The sequence below is a fragment of the Bacillus rossius genome, chromosome 3 (assembly GCF_032445375.1).
Source record: "Bacillus rossius redtenbacheri isolate Brsri chromosome 3, Brsri_v3, whole genome shotgun sequence".
NCBI lineage: Eukaryota > Metazoa > Arthropoda > Insecta > Phasmatodea > Bacillidae > Bacillus > Bacillus rossius.
This window is the reverse complement of record NC_086332.1, coordinates 54,246,543-54,273,431: the sequence shown is the minus strand read 5'-3', so window position 1 is coordinate 54,273,431 and position 26,889 is coordinate 54,246,543. Positions and strand designations below refer to the sequence as shown.

At 36.6% G+C, this 26,889-nt stretch overlaps 1 protein-coding gene across 1 annotated transcript in view; it reads right to left on the bottom strand.

The window, feature by feature from the left end:
* LOC134530706 (uncharacterized) overlaps window positions 1-26,889 on the bottom strand; it is a 466,998-nt gene that overhangs the window by 398,965 nt on the left and 41,144 nt on the right. The gene's annotated exons all lie outside the window — the stretch shown is intronic.

Genomic DNA, 26,889 nt, shown 5'->3' with positions numbered 1-26,889 from the left:
TGATTAAGTTTAATTCATTCAGTGTAGTATGTGAGAGCCTTACTGTTAATTCTTTGTAACATTTAGAATGCACTTTCCGTTGTATTTACACACACACACACACACACATATATATATATATATATATATATATATATATATATATATAAGAAGTATGTAATAGGGCATCCGGCGCCAGGAGTAGGAGTGTGGAGCCGGGAGCCGGTCCGCCATCTTGGATTGTAACGTCACGGCGGCCATTTTTGACGCAAAAACTCCTCAAAAATGACTCAAAATGACTCAAAAATTCCCGTTTCAGTCCTTAAATTTCCCGTTTTAGTCCTTAAAAATACCAGCAGCTAGAAATGTCCACATGTAGGCTTATGCATCCATGTCTACAGCCTCAGACAAGCCTCTGACGTCATCATGGATTATGACGTCACCGCTGCAATTTCCGTTACGCCCGCCATCTTTAAATTTATTATTCGATTTTAATGAAAAAATTTTAAAATTTATAAAAAAATTCACTTAATAAAATTTTAATAAAAAATATTTAAAAAACATACCTTAACGACACGGAGCTCGGAGTCCTCGGTTCAAACCCGGTGAGGGCAAAAAAATAAACATGGCGACCGATCCTTCCTCCATGGAAGTCACCCACAGACTAACCTACCACCAATAACAAGGTCAACTAGTATTTAGAAGTAAACAGATTAAAAAAAGACTTTACAACTTCAATTAAATCAATTTCTGAAGCTCCGGAATCACAGAAAACCAACTTCTAGTGAGCGAACATGGTACAATTAATTAACTTAGTACTTCTAAGCTTCTGAGTTGAGTCTACGACCGTGGTGTACACGACGTTTCAGCGTGCCTTTCAGCAGCCATCTTCAAATCATGAAAGATTTCTTCCAACTAAAACCAAAGAATAATTAGATCATCTTCATTAATAAAAACACAACCTACTAACTTTAACAGAGAATATGATAACATATTAAGTGATTTTTTTTGTCATAATCATGAACGGTCACCATCCAAAAAAAGTAGACATACTCCAGACTGCTGACCCTATTAACATTCTTTATCACGACTTGCCAGACCTCCTCAAATTAAGGACTTATCGCAGATAGTCTCTCAGTTGTTAATTCCCAGTGAAGATCATTTAAAAAATTACTTACAAGTTGAAGACTGCGTTGAAATAATTTTAAAAACAAATTAAAATTGATCTTAAAAAAATTGACAGTAACAATTACTCATATTAGTGCATGGAATTAATTCATCAAATTAAATATCATGTGTAATATTTTTTTACTAAAGGGATTTATTTATCAATTTACATATCAATAATTATTAGTTTAGCACTTTAATCCAAATAGAAGTAATTATACATGATATTATATTTAGGTACTTAGTTATCATGATATCTTCGATAACGTTTGAGATATCACAAAAAAACTAAACTAGCTGACTGTGCGAATATTTCGCACATTATCTTGATCCACACCGAAAAGTATTATAATAATGTGGAAATAAGTAATTACGACTATTTATTAATCAAATATATTTTATTTTGAAGAGAAGTAATACATATCAGTCTTATTGTAAAAAGAAGTTATCTATATATATAATATATTCAGCATGAATGTTATTATAGGTACTACTCACCTTATTTAATACGTTGATATAATTCAGTTAATTTATTTTATTTATTTCTTTATTTTGGTTTATAAATAACGGTTCATAATGATTTACAACGCTTCACGTTAATTTAATTAAATTGATTTTCGTGATAGATTACACTTGCATATAGAATGTAAAGAATCTAACGGGTCTCAAGTTAGTTAAACAGAATAGTAATAAATGGCGCATCATAGATGAAAATATGTTTATTATAATATGTTTTAAATAAAATTTTTAACTAAAACATTAATTTTAAACTTTCTGCCTATTTTTCGTCAATAGTGGGAAACATAAGCTTTAAAATTATGTCTAAAACATTAATTTTGATGAAGTATTAAGGGAAATATGGCGTTGCCAAAAAAAAAACTTTGATAAATAATATATATGATTATTCCTGGGGTTTAAATTTAAAGTCAATAGAATCAGTAGTTTTTTAATTTACGAATTTCGTACATAAAGACAGGTTATCAGTTTTTTTACATTGTGGATGTTCTAATTTTCTAGCAGGAAAAGTTTTTTATATGTATTACTTAAATAATCACAGAAATTCAATTCAATTTGGCTTGTTTTAATTGGTGTATTTATGACTTACATAAAATTTTAAGAAACTTAATACCAAAAAAAAATATTTTACAGTATGTCTCATACACTGTTATAAATTGCAGTAAATTTTTGGACGTCTAAACGAAGCATTGAACTCAAATAAACGAAGAGTTCTTTGTAATTTGAAATAACTGAATCTTCTTGGAAACTACGCCGTGTTTAAACTTCCGAGTTTTATATTTCGTTCTAAACAAAGGTAAACACACACATGGAGAAAATAAGAGCGTTATTATTGTGAACTTAAAAAGTTTTTTTAATAAGTTTTGTTGATATACCAAGAATATTCTTTAGGATCGATGTTCAAAGTAGGTGATCTCAGTGTCCGTAAATTTACGATGAAAGCCGTAAAATTACAAAGATCCCTGGAAAGTTTGTAACAAGCGTTCTTCATAAATTGAAGATGAAAACTTTAACAGTGTAGCACGGTGGTGAACACGAAACGAGCTGCTATATAAAAGTCACACACAACGAAAATAAATTTGGCTCTGGGTCGTTAAGCTTATCACGGGCAATCAGAAATTTCTCCGGACCTTCCCTGCCGCCATTATTTACCGCGCGTATGTAAATGGCCTCGCTCGATAAGCTATCGACAATTCGGCCCACAGCACAGTCGCCATTAATGCGACGAGGAACAAGCCAGCGGGTTATTTTCGAACAAGGCTAAAGTACTGGCGATAAACGTCTGGCTGCAGGTAGTGCACCCGCGCAAAGGGTGTACCCAGCTCAAAAAGGAAAGGAATGTGTGTATATGGTCCACGGTGCCATACAATTATAAACAATCACGGTAAGAGTTGTAATCGTATGAGAAATCCTACAGGTTATAGCTGTTATGACTTTTAACTAATAACGCAATTACTCTATTTCGTAATCAGCTTCTTTCAAAGTTTTTAAACATCGAAAATAAAACTTTTCATGATTTTATATAATTTATTTTTTACTTCAGAAGTGGTTGAGGGAAAAGCTACCCTTATTTCCCCCTCCCATTTTTCCGTTTCAACACCAAAGGAAACAGTGTTTCAAACTCAGGTTTCAACAAACTACGTCGTGTTGCATTACGAGATGAAGGTATAGAGGAAAGTTCATAAGGGTTATGCCTAACGTGAAGACCACATGTCCCTAGTGTATCCGGTAATGAAATTTAAAAAAAAAACTAACGTTCACGCAGGAACTTCTTGAATCCAAAATTTCCTGTTTAAAAATAGCAGTATTTAATAGTTTCTAGAATCCAAGAAGGTGTCCAAAGATGATGGCTGTATTCAAGGTCAAAGGTCAAGGTATTCCAAGATGACTGTCGTTGACATCACAAATCAAAGATGGTGATACGAGTTGGTGGATAATATAAATACAGACTGAATCCTGGAATGTGAGGACCATAATCGCAATAAGTTATTTGCAAATAATACTTTAAATACAATAAATGTAATCCCATAAAAATCTCATTACGTTAGAGCACTTTATTCAGAAATCAAAATGTAATCTGTCAACGACACGAACTACAGCGATAGTTTAAATTGTGTCCTAACATCTGCAAACAATTTATATAGTTCCAGTATGAACACGTTTTTAATGTAATAGAATAATTTGCAGTGATTTATAAAACATGACCTAAATTACACTTTGTAGTCATGCTTATATCACGGTCACTATGCTTTCCTCTAAAAAATTATATAATATTTTGTATTTAATTAATTGTTATTTTTCAGACCAACATATTAAAAAAATATATAATTATTGATTTTGCTACATTTAACAAAGTTAGCCTTAAGCCGGCATATTGGAATGCATTTCAGAATCCCAGCTGTTTTAAATGGTAAAAGAAAAAGTTGTAAATTAGTGATAATTGAAAGGTAGCAGCTGGCTATTTTCCTCTCGTCGCCTAACGAATCCGAAACTTTAAAAGAGTTTCCCACGGACTACTCGACGCGCCATTTTGCGAGACCGCTCCAGGAGAAGAGGGAGGTTGAGGGGAAGTTTATTAACCCTTCCGCGCTGGCGAGAGACGGTGCCTGTGCCCGCATTGCCCGCGCGGGCTGGGGAGGGGGAGAGGAGAGGTAGGGAAGTTTTTCCCCGCAGGTCGGCGGGAATTAGCTCTCGCGAGGGAAAACAAGAGAGCGCGCTCCTCGCGAAAAGGGACTGAAAAAGCTGCCCCGGTTGTCAGGGGAAGGGGGAGGGAGCGAAGTGGAGGCCTGTTTATTCGAAGCGGTTGTCGCGCTTGGAAAGTGTTAATAGAGAGGAGCTCCGAGAACTCTTGGCGAGAGCTTCGAGGACGGCACAGCTGAGAGCGCGTGCGAAGAAGGGTTGACGAAGAGGGAGAGGAAGAGAGATGAAGGCGGAGCAGGCGGAGAGCGGGATGCAAATGAAGACATAAGGAAACGGACAGACTGGGAGTTCTGGAGGAAGCGAGTAGGTATACAGGAGCGGGGAAGGATTTCTGGAGGGTTTGAGGAGGTGCGAAATTTGTGCCATGGACACAGATTGCATATCGGCCCTCGAATAAGGGAGTGAAGTAGAAAACGCTGCAATGCATTACTACGCCCCCTCTCTCCCTATCACCAACAATTTATTATTTTGTTGTTTTTTTATAACAATTGAATGATAATCTTTAACTCTCTTGCTATTATAATAAAACTTAAAATATTCTGCCCTCCGTGTAAGTAGCTAGATCTAACAAAATTAAATTGTTAAAAGCTTAATCTACTTCCAAGAAGGTACGATCTGAAACTCAATTACTGGTGCGGAACTAAAAGTATAGAATTTCGCCAAATGAGTTCGTTTTACTTTTTTTTTTTTTTGTAACTCGTAGTAAAACTTCCTATGTTTCGAACTTTATTATGTAGGAAACAAGTCAAAACAGTGCAAAGATTTCCTAAAATAATTGACTAAAAAAATTAGTTAAAAACTTTTCGATTCAAAAATTTAATGTAACACAAATTTATGAAAATATTTTAATTTATTATGTAATACAATATTTAATTTTGCCAAGTTAAATATCAAAATGTTTCCTGTTTCAAAACTAAATGCAATTATAAAATATTTTTTTTGTTCTTTAAATTGAAATGTGTGTCGAGTATTGCTGATAAAAGGATACAATTTCCAGAGGTGCGGCCCAGCGAGGTGTGTGGATTTTACGAAACGAGTGACTGGGGAAGCAACATTTTTTAAGTGCAATTGATTATTTTCCATTTTAGAAGATTATTAGTAAGTGACATAAGTAGTGACCATCAATAAAACTATGTACAGTGTAGTAAAATTTATTATTTGGGCTATCCTTTACGAACCCGCGATTCGTAACAATATCTATGATAGAGAATCGACAGATAAGATGTTACACATCAAAAAAATATTTCAAACAAACTAAACCAAGTTTTCGCAACAATTCCACGACATTTTTCCGCAAACAACTGAATTAATATCGGCAAATTAAAAGAAAAAAAACTACATAAATGACAGACCGGTAATTAAATTTGTTAGTTTTAATATCTTCCATATATATTAGCTTGATGTAAATACATCCTTATATTATCCACGTGACTGCAGTTAAAATATTCAGTTGATTAGAGACCGTGTGGGAAAAGTAGAAGAGGGGGTAGGGAGTGAAGGTGGGTCGTTCGTTAGTTCGGTGGGTCGCGCACGAGGCTTGTAATGAAGCGTCTCTCTCGCCCCCTCTTCCCCTTGCAGGACCCTTCCCCGGGGTAGCACTTGGCGTGGACCGAAACTGGATTCAAGTTTCTCAAAGTTAGTACGCAATTAAGCTGTTCCAATAATGGCGGCGGTGATCATTAGGCTGGGGACGCTAACAAGCGTAGTCCGTCCGGGACGTTCCGGGAGATCGGCGCGGACCGGGAAGCCGGCGCGGCGCGGCGGGAGGATCGGCCGAGATCGTCTCCAGCGGGGAACCTGCGACTGTAGACACTTGGATTTGTTTTACCATCATCCCCGACAGACTTGTTTGCTGATCCCGAACAGTCCGGAATGTTTGCTTTACTGCTGCAGTTGCAATCAAAGACTCATTTAGCTTCAAATCTTCATTTATTGAGAAACTATGATGTGCTAATAAATTATTTCAACGCTAAGAAAATCTTGTGAATAAAAAAGATAAACATTTATGGTGGTAATTTAATTATGTTTTCATATTCTTTCCATTTGTTTCCAAGCAATTATTTTTTTAACGTTTTCCAAGTTGAATTTACAATAATATAATTATATACCCACCAAAATAAAAAAAAAATATGACTGGTTCAAAGACCGACTATTGAAATATTTCTATTCAATTGAGTGCTTTAAAACCCCTGAAAGGCCGCAAGGCTCCATCGGCTATTCTGTGAGGATTCTTTAACTGTACGGAAGGTCAGCATAATTGCCCGATATCCTTTAAGATGTACTTTTCATGAATCCTTTATGCTAAAGAACCTTTAAAGAAAGTATTCTGAAATACCCCAAACTGATGAAATATTTAAAATTTTAATCTTTTTATGATATCCGGACATTTGGAATAACACCCTGAAAATATTTTCAAGCCGATAAATATTATTAGTTGTTTTTGTGGAATTTATAAAAACATATGAAGAATCCATAATTTTAAATTTCTTTTTGCTGTTCACTTCGCTTATTAACAATAATGATGTCAAAATTAAGACTCTTGGGGCCAAACTTATTTTTAAGAGAATAAAGTAATAATAAAATCTCAATGTTAAAAAAAATTACCTTAAATTTACGAAGAACGCCAGTAACAAATTATCCAGTGATATTCGTAAATTTACCCTTAACTTCCTTCGTAAATTAGCAGGTACTTACATTAAGCATCTATCCACGTTAATAATAATGGTATGTGAGCAAAACATCAAAAAATAGTAAATACTACTGCAAAAATACACTTATTTCTTCCATGTGCGTTTTTAACCTAGGTATTTAAAACTAAAAAAAAAAATATTAAAGATTCAGCTATCTGAAATTACGAAGAAAGTTTTAGTTATTTCAGGCGAATTCTCCATGTAAACGTCAGTAAATATACAGTTATTTGCAACAGTGTATCTGCGTGTTTATGTAAAAGCGCTTGCACGTGCCCAAAGATGGTGTGAAATCTTTAAAATCTATCAGACCGAGATTCGCTTATTCTATCTAACTAGATATTTCAAAGACGACTGTAAGCATGCTATAAAAATAAATAATAAAATACATTTGCAAGCTAATTTTCGTTTAATTATATAACTGTAGTGCAAGTTATTTGGCAATCGTAAACCCGCACAAGCCGACATACACGGACAAGAGGGTAATTTCATAAACCATTTTTTTTTATCTTTTGAAAAAAAAATAATGATGTAGCAACGTGGACCCAGGTTTAATGACATCCCGAAATCACTCTAGACAAATGCTGCAACAGTTAGCTAACTGCAGGTCACTTCCGGGTCTTTTCTTCCCCCCTTCGCCACCCCTTCCCGGTGTGGGTCGTGTGTTAACGGATTTTACGATCTCAGTCATGACGAGACATTCAGATCAAATAAAAGAAACCCTCACTTAATTTCTTTAGCAAATGGTTATTATTTTCGTTCAAATAGCAATTGCAAAACATGACAAGAAATTTTTCAGTTTTTCAGTGTGGATAAACAGTTATTTGTTATAAATAGATAATATAAAGAGTAATATATATATATAAAGTCTGAATTCGACCGACAAACATTTGGCTGCAGGTTCGTCACGACACTATAGGTTTAAAACCTCAAAACGACTTGTGGTCTAAACAGCTATTCTATTCTGGTACACGTCTTTGAAGTTGGAGTTGAAAAACATTTGTATCGTAAATAATAGAGGAAGTTTTTAAGATTGAACACTGAGCGTTTGGATTATGTTTAATCAAATGAAGTTCTACAACTGCCACGAATTTTTTGGCTTTATAAAAATTGATCCATTTCAACAACGTTACGAAAAATTTGCTAAAAAAAAAAAAAAAAAGAAAGGGACTTATTTCCAATTAAATTAATGAAATAATTTTGCTACATCCAAAAAAATTCGCGGTGGATGCATAACTTTATTTAGTTAAGCATAATTCAGACGCAAATAGTTAAATCTTACCTACTTTCTTTATTTTTAACAAAAATAAAGAAGTTCAGCAGCAACTTCAAAGACGTATGCCACCCTAGGGAAGCACTTTAGACCAGAAGTTATTTAAGGTTTTCAACTTATTTTGTCGTAATGAAACAGCAACTGAAGTTTGTTAGTTGAATTCAGACTCAACTTATATATAGACACGTGCGGATCATGCGGAACTGTTAATTTTTAATAGAAACTTTATAAAAAGTTACTTAAGAGTTAAAATATTTGTTTGATAAACTCATAAGGTAAGACCCGGAAATTCCTTGGATTCATTAGGTGCAAGGCTAAAATTCAGTTATATAGGTATACACTCTATCTACACATAATTTCCTATCAGCTGATTTCTTATGAAGAACCTACGATTCTTCTGAGTGAGTTGATGTGATTTGGTCTCTCTACAGATAGCTGGTAGCTACTAGCCCACAGTCGCAGAGGAGTCAAATGTGAACATAGCATCAAAAGCAGTGCTAATGTATGTGAATATTTTAATACTAATGTCTGGGTATCCGTTTATAAATAAATTCTTTGTGCGATAGTTGCCAATATATATGACGTAAAGATAGAAATAAATTATTGTTAGAGACCCGTGAATTTCGCGGATTCAATGACCTCCAGGATAGACTCCAATATCCTCTACACACTCGGGCAAATGCCAACTGTTCATTGGCTGTTGACTTGTGAGTCATCTCGACTGGGTGGCCTGTGATTCGACATTTCTATGAGTGAGTGTCTCTAATTGGCCCTCAGTCCTCTAGATTTTAATTTTAGCATAACACGAAATGAATCCGTGAAATTCACGGGTCTCTAATTATTGAGCATTCCATAACGCAATACTGCGATTCTTACAGAATGTATACTATATATCCATGTTGGCTATAATTTGGGACCCTGCAATACTTGCTTGATAATATTTACCATACCGTCAGTTGGGGTAACATTAGCCCTTTGAGGGTAACTTTGGCCCAAGACAAAAAAAAATGTTAAATCATGTTACAACTCTTCCAAATATTATATTTAAATATTCGGAAGAGTTGTAACATGATTTAACATTTTTTTTTGTCTTGGGCCAAAGTTACCCTCAAAGGGCCAATGTTACCCCAACTGACGGTAATATATGTTTATAGTAAACAGAAATAAGTTGTACAATTCGGCATGTTCCGTTTACAAATTTACGAGAATTTACAATTATAATATATACATATATATTTTTACTATGCTGCAATATTTTACTTTAATAATAATATTATGCGTTTTTTTAATGACTTAAACCACGAATAATTTTTTTTTTTTCCTAAACTTAGCCAAATGCATTCCAAGCATTTTGTTCAAATCTAGTCACGTGCCTTGACGGGCGAGGAATGTTCCAAAGGCAGATCTGAAAGGTAGTGAAATGAGATGGCACCTGAGAATCAGAAAGTAAACCGAATGAAACGTTTGATGCACGCGCGCGTGGATTTGCCACCCACGTTCCGCTTCTTCTTTTCCCCTTTTAGACGGGCAGTCCGAGGTTCACCGACCACCGCTCGGTCCCGAACACAACCGAAGTTAGCCGTTCGCTCGGGTAACTTCGTGGTTGGAATTGTAAAAATAAATCAATTAAAACTGTAACTAAAAATATTATCGTTTTTAGAGTATTTTAAATGTCGTTCACCTACCCCGACCAATCTCTCATTTTATTTACGTGTAATCCACCATTCCAGCAAAAAATAAAGAACGAATTTCTGTGAGAACTTTACGACTGTAATAAAACCTAACATAACTTTCATTTTTACAACAGGGGGAAAAAAAATTGAATATTCACGAATGCGGCATATTCGTGCTTCTGACTCGGGGTTTGTGAATCTCAGGTTTCTCCTTCACTTCCCTCTCGTTCAAGGAAGCGCCAGATGCGCCGCGCCGTCTTCAGCCCGACGGACGGGACGACGATGATTGGATGGCCAGCTGCCCGGGGAAGGCGACGGAGTGCGGAGGCATGGGTGGTGGGTGAAGGGGGGGGGGGAGGCGTGGTGTTGGAAAGGGGGTGGCAGAGGAAGCAATATCGCATTGTGAGCGAGGCGATAAAACAAGTGATTACACAGTTAAGGGACGTGAACTGGCCGGGCGCACGTGAGCCGACTGCAAGAGTTGCCTCCGTGTCTTCTTCCCCCTTCACACCCCGCTCCCACTCCCCAGCGACCAACCAAGGCTGAGATTTTCCGGACGACGGCTTCCTGGACCCGTCGCACGAAAGTTAGGGCCCAGGGAGGGGGGAGGGGTCAGAGAAGCCTTGGTGAAAGGGAGGATTTCGATCCGACCGAGACCTCTACGCTGACGCTTATAATTCGTGTTATTGTTTGCCGGCAGTCTAGATTGCAAATGTTTGCACACTTGAAATACCCTTTTAACTGGATCACAAGGTAGTTTACGCTCTCTGAAGGACTAGAAGCTAATGACAAACACCTGAGGAGAATAAAATAATCTGCCGAATTACGCGCGACCTGGAGAGAAGGGAAAATAAATGTGGCAGCAACAAATTAACACACGCCATCGACTTAATTATGCACACATTCATGAAGTTAAGACTTAGCTCCAGGAAATATAGATTATTTTTTCAAATCTCTAGTTATTGCATTTAGATCGTTTTTATTCGACAATAAAATAAATAAAGAGTAAATTAATGATATATAATGTAAAAAATATTTTATCTTTGAAACTTGACTATAAAACAAGTTTCTTTAAAGCAATTTAGAAAGACAAAATAATTTATACATACACATTAATCACATTTATCATTGTGTTTTAAAATTATAAATAAGAATTCATCGCTTTGTTCTTCACACTAAACTTTTGTTTTTGTAAATGGAACATAAATATTCATGTAAAATTGCACATATATGTAAATTTATACATTTGCCTGAAAACAACTGTATCACTACAAAATAGTGTTCGCAGTAATACTGGGTTCGTATTGTTACCCGGGCATTTATTCATTTGTATTATCATGGTACGTCTAATAATTAAAGTTATTTGTAAACTTTCCCTTAATAGCGTTCCCGTATTAATTGCGCACATAAATAAGAATAATAAAAAATATTTTCCCATGGTTTGAAAAAAATTAGACTTGAATAAAACATCAAATAATATATCAAATGATGCGCCAATTTAGTAAGAAAAACTCAGTATGATCTCGAAAACCGTATCTCACATATGAAAAAATTACCATAGGAATGTCTTGATCAAATTTACAATATCTCTCTTATAGTATTACAAACTGTTTCTAGGCAACTGGTTTCCAAAAGAATTTAATATATATATATATATATATATATATATATATATATTTCTGTTGTAAAGTAAAATAATTTCCCTGGCCCAAAAAGCTGTTCGGGTGCAACCGTGGCAACAAAATATTTCGTAGTAGTCAAGGAAGAGTTTTTTTTTATATAATCTTTCAGTAGGTTATAAAAGGTGGCAAGAAATAACATCATCTTAAAATTTATGAAGTACATAATCCAAGGATCTTCGTAAATTAGCGGGTTTCTTCGTACCCTTCGAGTGTCGACAATACGTTCAAAAAAAGTTAATTTCTACGGAGAAACTACTTTTCTTTCTTCCAGCCTCTTTTTAACATTTTAAAAACGGAACACGGATCTAGGTTTACTTTCTACAAAGCCACTACGAAGATCCGTTCGCTTATTGGAGATGCAATCATCACTTTTAAATCCGTAACTTGATTATTTTATAAAAATTCAGAATTTCCTTTGCGAATAAGATCATTTATGGTTTAGTTGTTTAACTGGCCTGCATTTAATACCTCAAAGCTAGTAAACTGTTCAACTAGGAAAATGAACACACATGGACCATGGCACTATGTGTGTGCCCACGTAACACAAATTTGTCCCTTTAACCCAATTCTTGCTTAGTCAGATCACTTGGTTTCCACCAAGGTGATAAGAGTTTCATACTTGGCGGGAGCAGGAAAAGGAAAACTTTTCTTTTTTTCAATATTAGGAAAACGTGGTGGGTATCTCCGAAGCCCTGTGTTTTATTTTTTATTATTTTTAAGGAGTGTTGAGGGGAGTAGAAAAGTAGAAAGAGTTTCATCCATCAAGTACAATCCTTTAATGCCCCATTGTCATCGACGAGACTGTTAACTCCACTTCGCCATCAGTACATCTCTGTGCAACGGTCTTTCTCGGCGATCGTTTTCTCTGATGACGCGTCACTGCTCGTGGGGCGAGGGCACGTGGGTTCGAACCCAACACCCCACACAGAAAATAACCATCTGTACTTTTACAAAACATTCGTTTGGAAACCAGTGGCCAAGAAATGGTTTGTAATGCTACAAGATAGATGCTGTAACTTTGTATAACACATGGCTGTGGTTATCGTTGCATACATAAAAAAACGTGTTTCTTACGAAAATCGGCGCATAATTTTGTATTTTAATTGATGTTTCATGCAACCATGATTTTTATACCGAAGAAAAAGCTAATCGAATATTAAACAATTTGACTTTATTTTAATGCATCATGCTTATTTTGTGCGTAGTTAATGCTGGAAAACTGTTCAGGGAACGGTTTACAGATAACTTAAACTGTTTTAGGTACTGGGACAACACAGAACATAAATGCCCGGGTAAGAATCTGGTCCCAGTATTTCTGCGAACACTATTTTGTTCTGTTACAGTCGTTTTCAATTAAATGTACAATTAGAAATAACTGTAATTTTACATGAATATTTATGTTCCACTGAAAAAAAAAAATACAGTGCAGCGAAAGCATCAAGGTTTTAGGACCCACTACGAGGTGTGATCCGTAGAGATAGTCAGTGTCAAGTTTGAATTAGTTGTGACTTGTCAGAAGGCTTCTAGAGCCGGAAGAGTATGGTTGTGTTTACCGTGTCTGTCGCGTATCATGGATAGAGTCCCGGAAATTTCGCAGATTTGTCTAGCCTCAGGATAGAATTCAAAGTCATAGATTTTCCCAACCCATATTTGCTTTCCCTTTGGTTGATTTCCTAGCGAGCAAATATTTATATTTGCTAAATGGCACTACCTGATTCGCTTTGTTCTTTCCTAGCTGGGAATCGTAGGCTCACGGTCGTAGAGGGGCGTGTTCAAATAACTGTAGTCCTAAACACAGTGCAAGGTTTACATAATAAAGCTGGAGTCACACAATGCCACGACAAACACGACATAAATCCGATAAGGCGTCGTACATCGTTCCAACATGATAGAGTTAATAGCGCAGGGTCACAATACCACAACAACATTAAAACAACGATCTCTAATATGGCTGATGGCCAATCATTCCAACTTAAATTCATCCATAAAATGCAGTTCATACCGCACCCAAAACAGTGTAGACCCTATATGAATCTTATATTTCCTGTTGATACCTACCTGAAGTGCAAACAATATAAAGTTTAATCACTTATTGCACAAAGTGAGATTACATATATTTTTAGATGCAATGAAGCAAGCAGTAGATACGTATGTTGATAAGGGACGGAAAATAATTTCGCTGCTAGCTATGCTAAAAATTAAAAAAAAAAAACTAATAAACAGTTTAAGTCACCTACAAAATGTGAAAGTGTACTCGAACGTAAAACGAAATTTCGTTTTTCACCATAAATTTTTACCAAGTAGGCTGATTCTTACAGTGCTACTTGGACTGCAGTGAATTAAGCCCGCACCAACCATTTACTCGTCTTAATTGGCGGCCGGCTGCAAGAGAAGCCATTGCCGCCGTTGACCATCCCAGTCAGGACGAGTTTTCTTCCGCACAAAATTTCTGCGATTCGCGTGCCAACGTTAGACACGTAGCTGAGAGAAGCTCATCCAAGCACGAAACGCAGACGATGCCACAAAGTTCTAACATACAGCTATAGTCTCGACATCTTTCCGCGAAAAGTACATACCCATAACCACAAACAATCTGTATGGCCATGTTTTTTTTTTTTTTTTTTCGCGAAAACATTTCTTGACCAGCAGTATGTTAAAACTTTGTAGAATCGTCTCTGCTTCGTGGTTGGCTGGGTTTTGTTTCATGTACGTGCCTACTGTCAGTTCGCCAATCATAGCCATCCAGTGCGGAAGCAAACGCGTCCTGAATGGCCCTGCCAAGTGGCTGTTACAGTTCAAGAATCCAAAGGGCAAATTCTTCTCTTGCAGACGGCTGCCAATTATAAAAGTAACAATCACTAGCGCACAGGCATACCTTATGGCATTCTAATAAGTTATTAGTAGAGACATGCAAAATTCGCGGATTCATTTCGCGATAGGCTAGCATCAAAACAACTATACATTCGTACAGCTTCTGCGATTGGTCCACATTTTATCCGGGGAACTGTGAGCCAATGGGAAACACTAAACCAAGAAAGTGCCGAATTACGGACAGCCTAGTTGAGACGTCTCACGCGTCAGTAGCCAATGAACAGGTGTCATTTCCGCGAGTATTTAAAGGACTGTGGAGATCTATCCTAGAGGTCAATGAATCCGCGAATTTTGCAGGTCTCTAGTTATTAGATATTTATTGTTTTTTATGTTTTGTAATTACTTGACCACTTTAACTGACGTGGACGTGCAGTGGAGCGCTTGGCCACCACAGTTAACAACGACGGACGTCACGACAGCCCGCGAAGCATCCGTCCAGCCCACGCACACGCCGAGTGCTCTTCCGGCGCGCGCTGGTTGTCATCCGGAGACGTGGCGTCGGCACAGCGCGCCCAGCCCTTAAGAGGATTACAGTGTCTCGCTAATGCCTAGCTCTCGGGTTAACACAACGGTGTCATTAGCCCTCGATCGAACAGTCCACCAATTACCCAAACCACTCCTTCTCCCCCCCTCCAAAAACCCGTCTTGCTCACTAACCACAAGTTCCTTTCCCGCGACCGTGTGCACTCCTCCACTTCTGTTGCCGCCGCTGCGGTGGAAGGGCGTGGACGCCGCTCGTAATTATGGTCTGTCTCGTGTAGCTCGTCCCAAATTTATTAGTTCGCAGTAACAGTCATTAACGACGGTCTACGTATCCTTCTGCCAGTATCGTTCTGTCAACATTGTTCGTAAACAACTTCGTGTATTTTTCAGTGATCGTAAACAAACATCACGTTTACAAGTGGCAGTTGGGAAATGGGTACCACTGGTAGTACATTTTAGAACTGCCAGATTTGAAACAAATTTTACATTAACTTTACTTAATGACATCACTTCAACATTGCATGAGTGTGATGTACGTAGCTTATGTATGTGGCTTACGAGTAAAAAATACCGCTCGCCCCAACGGGATTATTTTTTCTATTTATTTATGTCTGCTGATAACCTCGTTATTTATGAGGAACGTAAATATTAGTTAATGTGCTTTCTCGTTGAAAATGACCGAACTATTTTAATCAATCTTATTACTTTTGTATACGAACCATACGTTAACCAACTTAAATCACTAGAAGCATACGAATATCAAATGTGAAAATGTCGCATGTAGGCTATATCATCTTTATGTCTGGATATATTCAAGGAACAAGAGTTTTGAGAAAACTTTCTCAATATCGTTTAAAAATAAAAAAATTAAAAATCAAGAAATCTCAGATGTTAAGAGTATATTTTCCCAGTATTTTATAAAGCAATGTAATTTTTACCTCGTAATTAAATGGAAAAAAATTTTATATCAATGTGTTTAGACCAAAATATATTTAACTGGAATTTTCAAATAACATTATTTTAAAGATATGTTGTTCCAAACATACTGTGAATGTATTTGCTACCATTGTGGATGGATGCGTCAATACTCAAAAGAATATCTGATTACACGTCCATTATGCAAGAATCTTCTTTGCAACTAGATTAAAATTGTGTAAAATGAGAAAAATGAGCAACAAATGGACAAGAGAACAGTTATTTTGTAGGTATATAAGTAAGCATTAACAAAAAATAATTCTGTATCAGAAACAAAATTATCGTTATTACATAACATTCGCAACTTAAGTTTGTACCATTTCCACGCGTTTCAATAAAGCATCATATAACTGACCCTATAATAGTTCATGTCATGTAACTTTTCTCTAATTGACAGTTCACAAAATGAATACCAGTGGTCCCATTTTCCGTCACTTGTGAAGCATTTCACAATTGTTTTCGAACAATGACAAACATACAAAGTCGGTTATAAACACAGTTGACAGATTAACGGTGGGTATAAAGATACATAGACTATTGGTACTGCTTTTGTGAACTGTAAAATTTGAGACAATTTACATTTCAAACAGTCTGTATTCTCTTTAAAACCAAAATCATCTCCTATGTTTATGAGTCTCTTTAGCCATGACTATTTACAATGAAATAAAAACAACCTAAAAACCTACTTTAAAACTAAACAGTTTATGACTATGCTTAATTAAAACTTTTAATTTTATTTTTTATTACTGACAGGAAATTGACCTGTTGTTAAATATTCACTCTGGTGTTAAATCAATGGGTCAGGCGGCACTGTTTTCAGTAATTCAATCCACAAATATTAACACATTAGGTAAAGAAAAAGAAATTTCAAATATTTTTTCTCTAGTAAGTTACATTTCAAAAAAAGAGAATAAAAATGTGCCGTAAAAAACATGTGAACTAGTCTTCCAGTACTCGCCAGAGATGTGTAACATCTAACCTCGGTAACGAGCCAATTCACGTGTTCTCGTGTTGCAAATGCACTTGTAATACGAAACTCGAAAACTGAATTTAACCTAGAATTCTTTAAAATAATGTAAAGCATGATAAATATACGAAAATTGGGTTTTCAACAAAATTTCTGGCCACGAATCACATGTAGTGTCCACATCCGCCTCTGCTGGTGAAGCTACGTAGACTTTCGAATCATTCGATTTGCAAAGCAAAAGGTTCAACTATATTATAAAACGTATTCGGTAAAACAAAAAAAAACTTTAAAAATACTAAACCCCAGCTTTGGCACTTATTTTTGATAAGGAATTTTTTTTAATATTACCCAATGGTGTTAAAATTCATTAAAACCCTTAAAACTATAAAGTTTTCATTTGGCTTTGTGAACTTTGATTCGCGCCATCCAAAAACAGATGGCAGCACTGTGGTTACATATGTCCGTTCCATGCGAATTCCGTTCCGTTCACGAAATTACGCCCACCAAACGCCATACACCGAGAGCTAAGATGTTACATATCATAAAATAGTTAAAAGTAACAGGGAATTTTTTTCGTGACTTTGAAGCACTGAAAAAGATAACTGAGCTTTAATTAGATATCCCAAGTACGCAAGGAGCACGGATAAAAAACTTTTTGTTGATTGGGGGGGGGGGGGGAGGGAAGGGAGAGAAATTTAATGTTTTGATCCAAAACAGCTACCTTTTCATAGGGTTGCCGGAGACTGCATTTCAGCTCGTTTCCGGGAATAGAAGTGCCAAAAATAGTTAGTTCTTAGCTTTTTTTTTCAAACATTTACCTCAAATAGCTTTATAACTAAGAGCGAGAAAATACCCCAATTCAAGTTAATCCTAAACAAAGGGTCTAAAGGAGGGTAAATCTTACACGTATTTGTCCAAAACACAATGTTTTGACCATTTAGATCAGGACAGCTTTACTTACTGGTCGGCAAAAAAATACATGTTAGATGGTAGGTATATTCCTGGCCAGAGTAAAAACATTTTCTACCCAGGTACGAGACCAGTTGGCTTGTCTGTAAACATTTCTTCTCCAGTACATTGTGTAGGCAATGGAAAACCTACATTGCTCAAAAAATAATTCGGGTGTCATGGTTTCCTTTACCGCGCGTTACCAGGGCACTCAAGCATTTAGTTCTAAATAAAATGGTATTAAAACTTATATCAACGCTATCAATGTTATCTGCTTGTTTTCTGTCCGTTCACATATTTATCTTTCTTGTCTGTAATTGAGGTTTCTTATGACACACAGTTTTATCAGCAACGGAGTATGTCCAAAACTACATCTTGAATCAATCCTCCCCATTGCAAATATCGTTTTAAAAGCGTACTCTTCTATGGTTGCTTCGAAAGTATATAGTTTTTATTCAGCATACAGCAACTCAACGTTGATACATCACCTTATTTTTCCCACAGTTATTATACGTTAAGGTTAATTATAATAATCACCAATTTAACCATTACCAGTTACTAGTCTAGGGAGGAGCATAAGTGAATTTTTCAAGTGTGTCGTGATAATAATCCTACCCTGAAACTTCACTGCAGGATGGCATCTTCTTCCTGGGGAAGACGAGTCTTGGGATGGCCTGCCTCAAGTTACTACTTCACCTGTCAGATTCTCCACGTGTCTAGAAGCCGAAGTGGCGAAGGAATCAGACGAGGGTACCTGCTGGTGCTGGCGCTGATGTGGGTACTGGTATTGGTACATAAACTGCTTGCTGATGTGGTAGATGGGGACTGGTTTGATATTGCTGGAACAGTAGTCTTGTGGACTAAGATCCAAGTCGTAATGGAAGCTGTTGTCTCTGCACTTAATTTAGTATTTTCCTCACAACATAAAAGAGGCAAAGGAGACAAGAGAAAGTCTTAAAAAACCTCATTCCTCCCAAAAAAGCTTTCACAAAGTGAGAAAAAGAAAGACTTTCAAATATCATAACCAACAACTATTCAAAAACTCTTCACTGACGTCTATATCACAAGGTTACCTCTCACAGACTGGAAAATGACTACATACACAATAAATATTTTTGCACTTAAATTTCATACAATATACACTATATTTATGATCATCATTATACGTTTAACAAGAGAGAACAAAGTAATTTAACTCATAATAAATCTAAAAAAAAAAAAATTTTGCTTCGAGAGGGAGAGAAACTTTCAGCATTCCAAAACATACTAAGTGTTGAATCATTTCAATTGTCCCGCGTTGGCTTAAAACCACTTAGATTGTTGGTTGAGATATTCCAACATTACCGACAAATCTGTCTTAAACTGAATTATTTTGAAGGTGCCCAACCACAGGAGAGCCAACTTTGCTGGAAAATTGTCCACTTTTGAGTTAATAAAGTGTGGATCAAGCAACACTAAATCTCCCACTTTATAAGACACATTCGTTTTGTTGGCATCATACTTAACTAACGCTTCTGGTGGTACTTGGTTAAATTATTAGCCACCTCGGCTCAAATATCTTCCCTGTTTTCACTTTTCACAGATTCCCACACAAATGGGTTCAATACATCCTACAATCTCTCCCCGTCCATCCGATTGCCCCTCAAATCCCCTGAAAGTTCGGAACGTCTTGAACATTCTTCACTTGCCCGTATTATATTCACACAATCGATATCTTGTACAGGTTTCGGCTTTTCTTCTTCTTCTTTCCAAAATCTCGACCGCTCTTTCTTAGTCACGAAAACACGATAGCTCACATCACCCATCTACACATCTATGGTTGGTACGAATGCTTACTTTTTATCTACAGCAGCACACAGATGCTGAACAATTGATGACTGTGGCTATATCATCTGGTTTTTCACACGCAAATTACACGGTAAGGTTAATTATAATACTTATCGCGCTAAAAATAACTAATAACTAGCATAAAAGAATACTTCAATTGTTTCGTAATCTTACACACGCTCACACGTGTTACGCGCTCCAATTATTTAATTGCGATAAAATTCATCGGTGGTTGTAGAACATCATTAAATTAAACGCAGTTCATTCGCTCATTGTTCCATCTTAAAAAATTTAACTGTTATTTTCAATAAATATGTTGTTCAGCACCAACTTAAAAGACGTAAACGTTGCGTTCGGAAGCACTTTAGACCATAAGCCGTATGTATGTTTCCAAATTATTTTGTTGCGATGAACCTGTAGCCACAGATTTTCATTCGAATTTATTTATAAACATATATATATATTCATTAGTACTTCGTTGCGGGCACCAGAACAGGGAAATTTCACCCCGCCCGCAGTTCGCTTGTTCTGCATCGATCGCTGCAGATTTCCTCTCGTCAAGAGGCCTAGGCCCTCGACAACGACCTAACGAAGGTACCCCTCCCCCTCCCCACCCGCCTGACCCACAAGGTCTGCTTCCACGGCTCCAATCAAGTCTATTAAAAGGCAGCGGCAAAGGTCGTCAGAGAAGGCTTGAGAATGGGGAAGGGGGAGTTAGGTGTCGCGGCGGAATGTCGCAATTAGAGACAAACATGCTTCGCTGTGTTGGTTAGGTCCGGACGAGACTAGGGCAGGCCCGCCTATAATTAGTGCCCCCCCCCTACCCTCTTCCCCAATCCCACCTAGGCCCGGGGCAATCGACAAAAGCTAATCTGGTGGGCGGGGGTGGGCAGCTACCGGCAGGAAGGGGTGGGGGAAATTAAGGGGGTGGGGGGCACAGGCATTTTCGCTGAACGGCGATTCCTCCTTCCAATTTGCAAGCTGATTGTCTCTGTTTGCCCTTCCATACCCCTGTCCCCTCTCCGGCCTGACCCACAGCCATTCTACCCGACGCCATCACCAGCACCGAAACTTTTCGTCCTTGATTATATGTGTTTAGTCCTGGAAAGTTAGTTCTCTTTTTTTTTCGCCCCTTAGGCACCGTTTTCGAAGCGGGCAGCAAAATACCCGCTTTTCACGTGAAACGGGCCCGTGGTTGTTTCAGGCCTTTGGGGAAACGCTATTGGAACTTTTTTTTCCACCTCTTTTCTTTTCAACGTGTGCTGCTCAATTTCAGTCGACGTGGCTATTTATATTTAAAACATGAAAATACTTTCTCCTCTTTAAATCAACTGCCATTGAAAGAGACTATTCGGTCACCCGTGCAAATAGATTAACGACCCCCCCCCCCCCCCATTTAATTTCAGAATGTATTCTTTCGCCTACGTAGTGTTTCCGAGTAAATTTGCATTACAAAAAACACTAGTTGACGTGCTAAGGGCTTAGTGTAAAAACTGGTAGTTGAACTCTGTGTATGGTACATGCAGGCATAGCACTAAATCGCGCGGTGGTTCTACGTACAGCCAATTACGCTTTCGTCAAACGTCAGTGCGTACGTGAAACTTTACATAGTCAAACAGAGTTTTGCCTAGTCATAGTTGAAGCTCTTTTTATGTGCTAAAGCTTATGAATTTCTGCCAAACCTGCTAAATAAAAATCACTGCTGCGTTTAGACTTCAAGTGTTCCGTTGCAACAATTTTTCTTCTCTCTCTCTCTCTCTATTTTTTTTTAATTTCCGGTAACACAACAGATGCCTGGACTGATTTCAGTTCGTTCGCGGGTTCCGATTGTGTGTTGGATCTGGAAATCAGAAAAGCAAAACATTCTTCTTCTTTTTTTTAAACGGAATGGGGTGAAAACTAGAGGAAAATAATGCAAATATCGGTAAGGGGGAAATTAAATTCAGGCACTTCAATGCCAGGAGGCGTGCGTAAAAGTGATTAAATATCGAACTTCGCGATCTCTCTGGTGGATTAATATCATATTAGAACTGCGTGTAAGTGTACAGTACTCATACGATCGCTCGTGGGACGGATTGCGTATTGCTGAAACATGAATATATCTTACATGTTGTTTCCTGGAGTAAAATAAATTTACTAGCTGTTGCATAAGGAATTTCAAACCAATTTTTTTTAACAGTTAGAGCTGCAATAATTTAATACGTACTTAACTTTGCTGATAAAATACTCTTATTTGTGATCATCAAAGATGATGCACTTATTGCACGTACCATTGCTTCAATGTTGAAAATAAAGAAAATTATTGCTTTTCATTGTATCTATAACTCTTAACGAATGTCAAACACCGTCAGTTTCTAAAAAGTTGGTAACTGTATGTTTGCGTTCCGTAATTTGTAAATTATTAAATTGAACAGCTGCAAGATATTGACTGTATGCAGTTGTATTTTTACCTCAAAATACATCAGTTTAAGTTTAATCATATGTTACTTGCTAGATTGCGAATAAAAAATTGCTGATTAATATGAATAATCGAAATATCTGGCAGGCTTACCTACGAGACTAAAGAAAAAAATATTTCTAAAATTAGTTTATCTTTACACCTAAAGTCACTTTAATACGCACATCCCATGAATTAAGATATGCATTTTGCATAACTTATAATTTTTTTGAGCATGAAATTATTCTCATTTAACTTATTTCGTGTTACGTGCATGTGCTATCAATATCCTTATCCAAGAAATATTTTAAAACTGAGTGACTTTGATATTGATATTTATGAGCAATCAACTGCATTTCATCTCTGCTCAGAATGGACTTGTGGAAAATCCAACATGTACTAATAACAAGATATCAGTGGTGTTAATATGACTAAAAATGCATGTAATAAAACAAGAAGCCTTGAATGGGCAGTTATGTCCTTGTAAAAGAGTGTAGCAGGACATATCAAACATCGGGTTTTAATACAAAAGGAAATATTTTGTGTATTCATTTCGCGAGAGTTGCTGTCATAACTTAGAAACACGCAACTCAGAAACACATAACTTAGAAATACACAAGATAGAATTTTCTAAGATATCATAATTCTAAGTTTTGATTTTCTATGTTACGATGATTCTACGTTGTGTGGTTTGGCATTGTATGTTTCTAAGTTACCTGTTTATAACTTATGAAATTTCTAAGTGTTTTTTTCTAAATTATGATAATTCTAAGTTATGTGGTTCGGCGTTGTGTGTTTCTAAGGTATGTGTTTCTAGGTTATGGTAGTTCTAAGTTGTGTGTTTTTAAGTTCGGGGCTGCCATTCCCTGCCCCGAAATGAACTACAATTTTGCAGTTTTATGAGTTTGTGACTAATTTAAATTGCTTTGGTTACGTCAATAAATGTAGTCTTTTATTTATATAATTTGCTGCATCTCTACGAGACACATAATATCTTGCCCGTACTGCTATATTTTAATTAAAAATTGGTAACAGAGATGGAAATGGCAGCCCCATGTGTGGTACCTATATTTTATATTATTGCTGTGTCAATTTCTACGAGAAATTAATAGGTACATAAAGGTAGGAAGCACAAACAAAAGTCATAATTATTTGTTTATATGACAGACTACGCGACAAATCAACCCTTTATGAAATGCTTTTTATTTTTTTTATCTTTCGTTACTAACTTCCTTTTAGACATGGATTTTTCCTAAATTTTGTTGATCATATTTCGATTATAGCATTAAATCAGTAATGAGTTTTTTTTTTTTTTTTCAAAATTTTTAATTTTGCTTTTTCTGTAGTACAGCAGTCTATAGTGATGAATTTGGCTACGAAATCTCTGCTTAGGATAAAATTCAAATAACTGTTACGAATTCTATAAAATCTCTTATATTATCTTTATATTTTTTTCGTTTACGAAACGTTGTTCACCTGAAAATTTTACTCCACATTTACAGAACTACATTGCTCGTTACTTCTAAAAAAAAATAAAACGTTTATTGTATAAAATGGATCGTACTTTCGCTTCTAAAACCACTGATGAAGCATCGGCCAAACCCCAAAATACAGTGGGTAACGATTTTGTTAAAATTGTGACATTGACTTGTTGTGTGTGTGTGCGCGCGCACGCGCGTGCGTGTCCACGTCTGCGACCTCCCCGAGTGATACTGAGTCGGTGCATCAACCTAATGAAATACGTTATCAGGAAAAGTGGACTGACGTCGTCCGTGTTATTGCGTTTTTTTTTTTTTTGTTTTTTTTTTCTTCATATTCCTCAGGGGGCGATAAGGGGGTATGTGGTGACTCGGGGAAAAAGTAAACGTTCATGAAGTACGAAGCACGAGGTGACATCGGCCATTTTGGTGGCATGTGTGCCCCCTTCCTCCCCCCCCCCCCCCCACCGGCTGGAAGCCGATGACCTCTCCCATCACGTGACAGCCAGAACTTCCGAACGGTTTATCGCGTTATCTGTCGCATCAGACATACACATTCGGCTCGCCCGCACTGGGGTAACAAAGTGCCGGCCACTGCCTTTTTATGAAAAAAAAAAATGCCTGTATAATATCAAAACACGCACCGTACTTAAGGGCCCCGCCTACCTGGACACACATACGGTGAACAGAACTTCACAAAAAGGAAGAAAAAAAATTAATACTACTCAAGACATAGTGGTGTCTGTTTTCGCTGAAAGCGGATGAGTAATTTTAGTTCCGTATTTTGTTTTCAAACACGTATTTTCAGAAAAAAAATACATAAGGGATGAAATACCTGTTGAAGATTCTTTAAAATTGTTACTGCTCACGTCTCATAGTTTCCTTCCGCACGACAAGAAGACAGCGCGCCAGCCTTGCGCTTGGAAGAGATACCGTGCTAGAAGCACCAGCAACATCGCACAAACACAAACAATACCCTTGAGTAGACGTTACTTTTTAATACTGCCAGTTGAAATTTTACCTCAATATACTATTTTTGCGTACGCTGTTGAAAATAACACCTCAAATTGGTGAAGATCAATATTGTTTCAGACAAGTCTCGGATCTTCGTAAATTTACGGACATCTTCGGTAATGTTCGGGTTCTGAACTGACCAAGCTTTTTTAAACAAAATTCAAAAGAATCAGATTGAAGAAGTGCGGATACAAGATGTTTTTATTACGAATATATTGGGTTACAGAGCTGAGTTCATTAGAACGCCTTGTTGCCGAATGTTAAATGAAACGTAAACAACGGACCTCACAGCTAGTATTCAATAAATAAACTATTTGATTCAAAACCATTAGTGTAATTTATTCAAGATTTCTCGTCTATACACAAACTGGCACAAACTCACGACAGAGAATCACAACGTTACATTAAACTTATGCCTACGATTGTTTTCGGTAGTTACTGTTAGACATTAAAAAAATCGTTTAAATGATGTAAACCTTACAAAGCTCTCATAATCATTAAAGTTTTACAGAAAAATACGTTTCATCCCAATGCATCTCACATATCACACAATTAATCGTATAGATCTTTCTTCACGAGATGTTTCATGAATCCATCTGCACGGTTTTCACTACAAATCTATATATATAAAAATTTAGCTTCCGTATGTATTTGGCCGCAAAACTCGGAAAGTATACGATGGTTTGGATTGAAATTTTTACAGAACATTGCATCTTAACAGAAGAGTGTTTATATGAAATAAAAGTTTTGGAAAATCCACCGGAAAAGTCGGAAAAAAAGTTTCTATAACTAAATATCATGGTCACCCTGTGACCACGCTCGACGATGCTGTACCATATTGTCGAAGTTCAAGCACATCAGGCTACTCGACCATTGTGCCTTGACGACTATAATTTACACAAATATGTATATATATATATATTTCAAGAAAGAATAAAAAACTTTATTTAATTTGAAAGTATATTCTTTCGACTCTATTGATAAAAATACGTTTAAATTAAAAAATACATTTCGTACAATACATTTGAAAATTAAATAATTCTTATCTTATAGCTTATATCTTATATATTGCTATTATAATTTGTTATAATCACGTACGTTGTTATGATAATTGTTCGTCCAGGAAAATACACCGAGACTCCTTCAAGAACAAAATATAGTATATAATACTATCATACAAGCTGTGGCCAACCAATCCGGTGGATTGTACTTTTTGGATGCTCCAGGTGGAACTGGAAAAACATTCTTAATTTCCTTAATCCTTGCTACGATCCGTTCAAATGGCCATATTGCATTAGCTCTTGCTTCCTCGGGTATTGCTGCAACATTAATGGAAGGAGGTAGAACAGCGCATTCAGCTCTTAAACTATCACTAAACATGCAATGCACAGAAAGTCCAACATGTAACATTTCAAAAACATCAGGAATGGGAAAAGTTCTTCAGACGTGCAAAATCATTGTATGGGATGAGTGTACAATGGCTCACAAAAAGTCATTGGAAGCATTAGACCATACACTGAAATATTTGCGAAATAATCCAGATCCATTTGGGGGAGTGTTGGTGTTACTATCCGGTGATTTCAGGCAAACGCTCCCAGTGATACCTCGCTCAACACCTGCTGATGAATTGCATGCCTGCTTAAAATATTCAAATTTTTGGAGCACAGTAAAAAAAATGCATTTAACCACGAATATGCGAGTTAAACTTCAGAACGATCCAACAGCAGTCATATTTTCAAGACAATTAATTGAAGTTGGTAACGGCACTGTACCTACAAATCCAGAAACATGAAAAATCAGCTTATCATCTGATTTATGCAACATCGTAGATTCAAAAGAGGAATTAGTAGACAAGGTATTCCAAAACATCGAAACAAAATTCAAAAGTCATGCATGGTTGAGCGAAAGAGCCATTCTAGCGGCTAAAAATGTTGACGTACACGATATGAACAATAGTATTATAAACAGAATCGAAGGTGAAACAATGACATACAAATCTATTGATTCAGTAGTGCACCAAAATGAAGCAGTGAACTTTCCAACGGAATTTCTCAATTCACTCGATGTTCCAGGATTACCACCACATATTTTGAATTTGAAAATTGGTGTGCCAATTATATTGCTTCGAAATATCTGTCAGCCTAAATTATGTAATGGTACACGATTAGTAGTTAAAAAATTAATGGATAATCTTATTGAAGCAACAATTTTG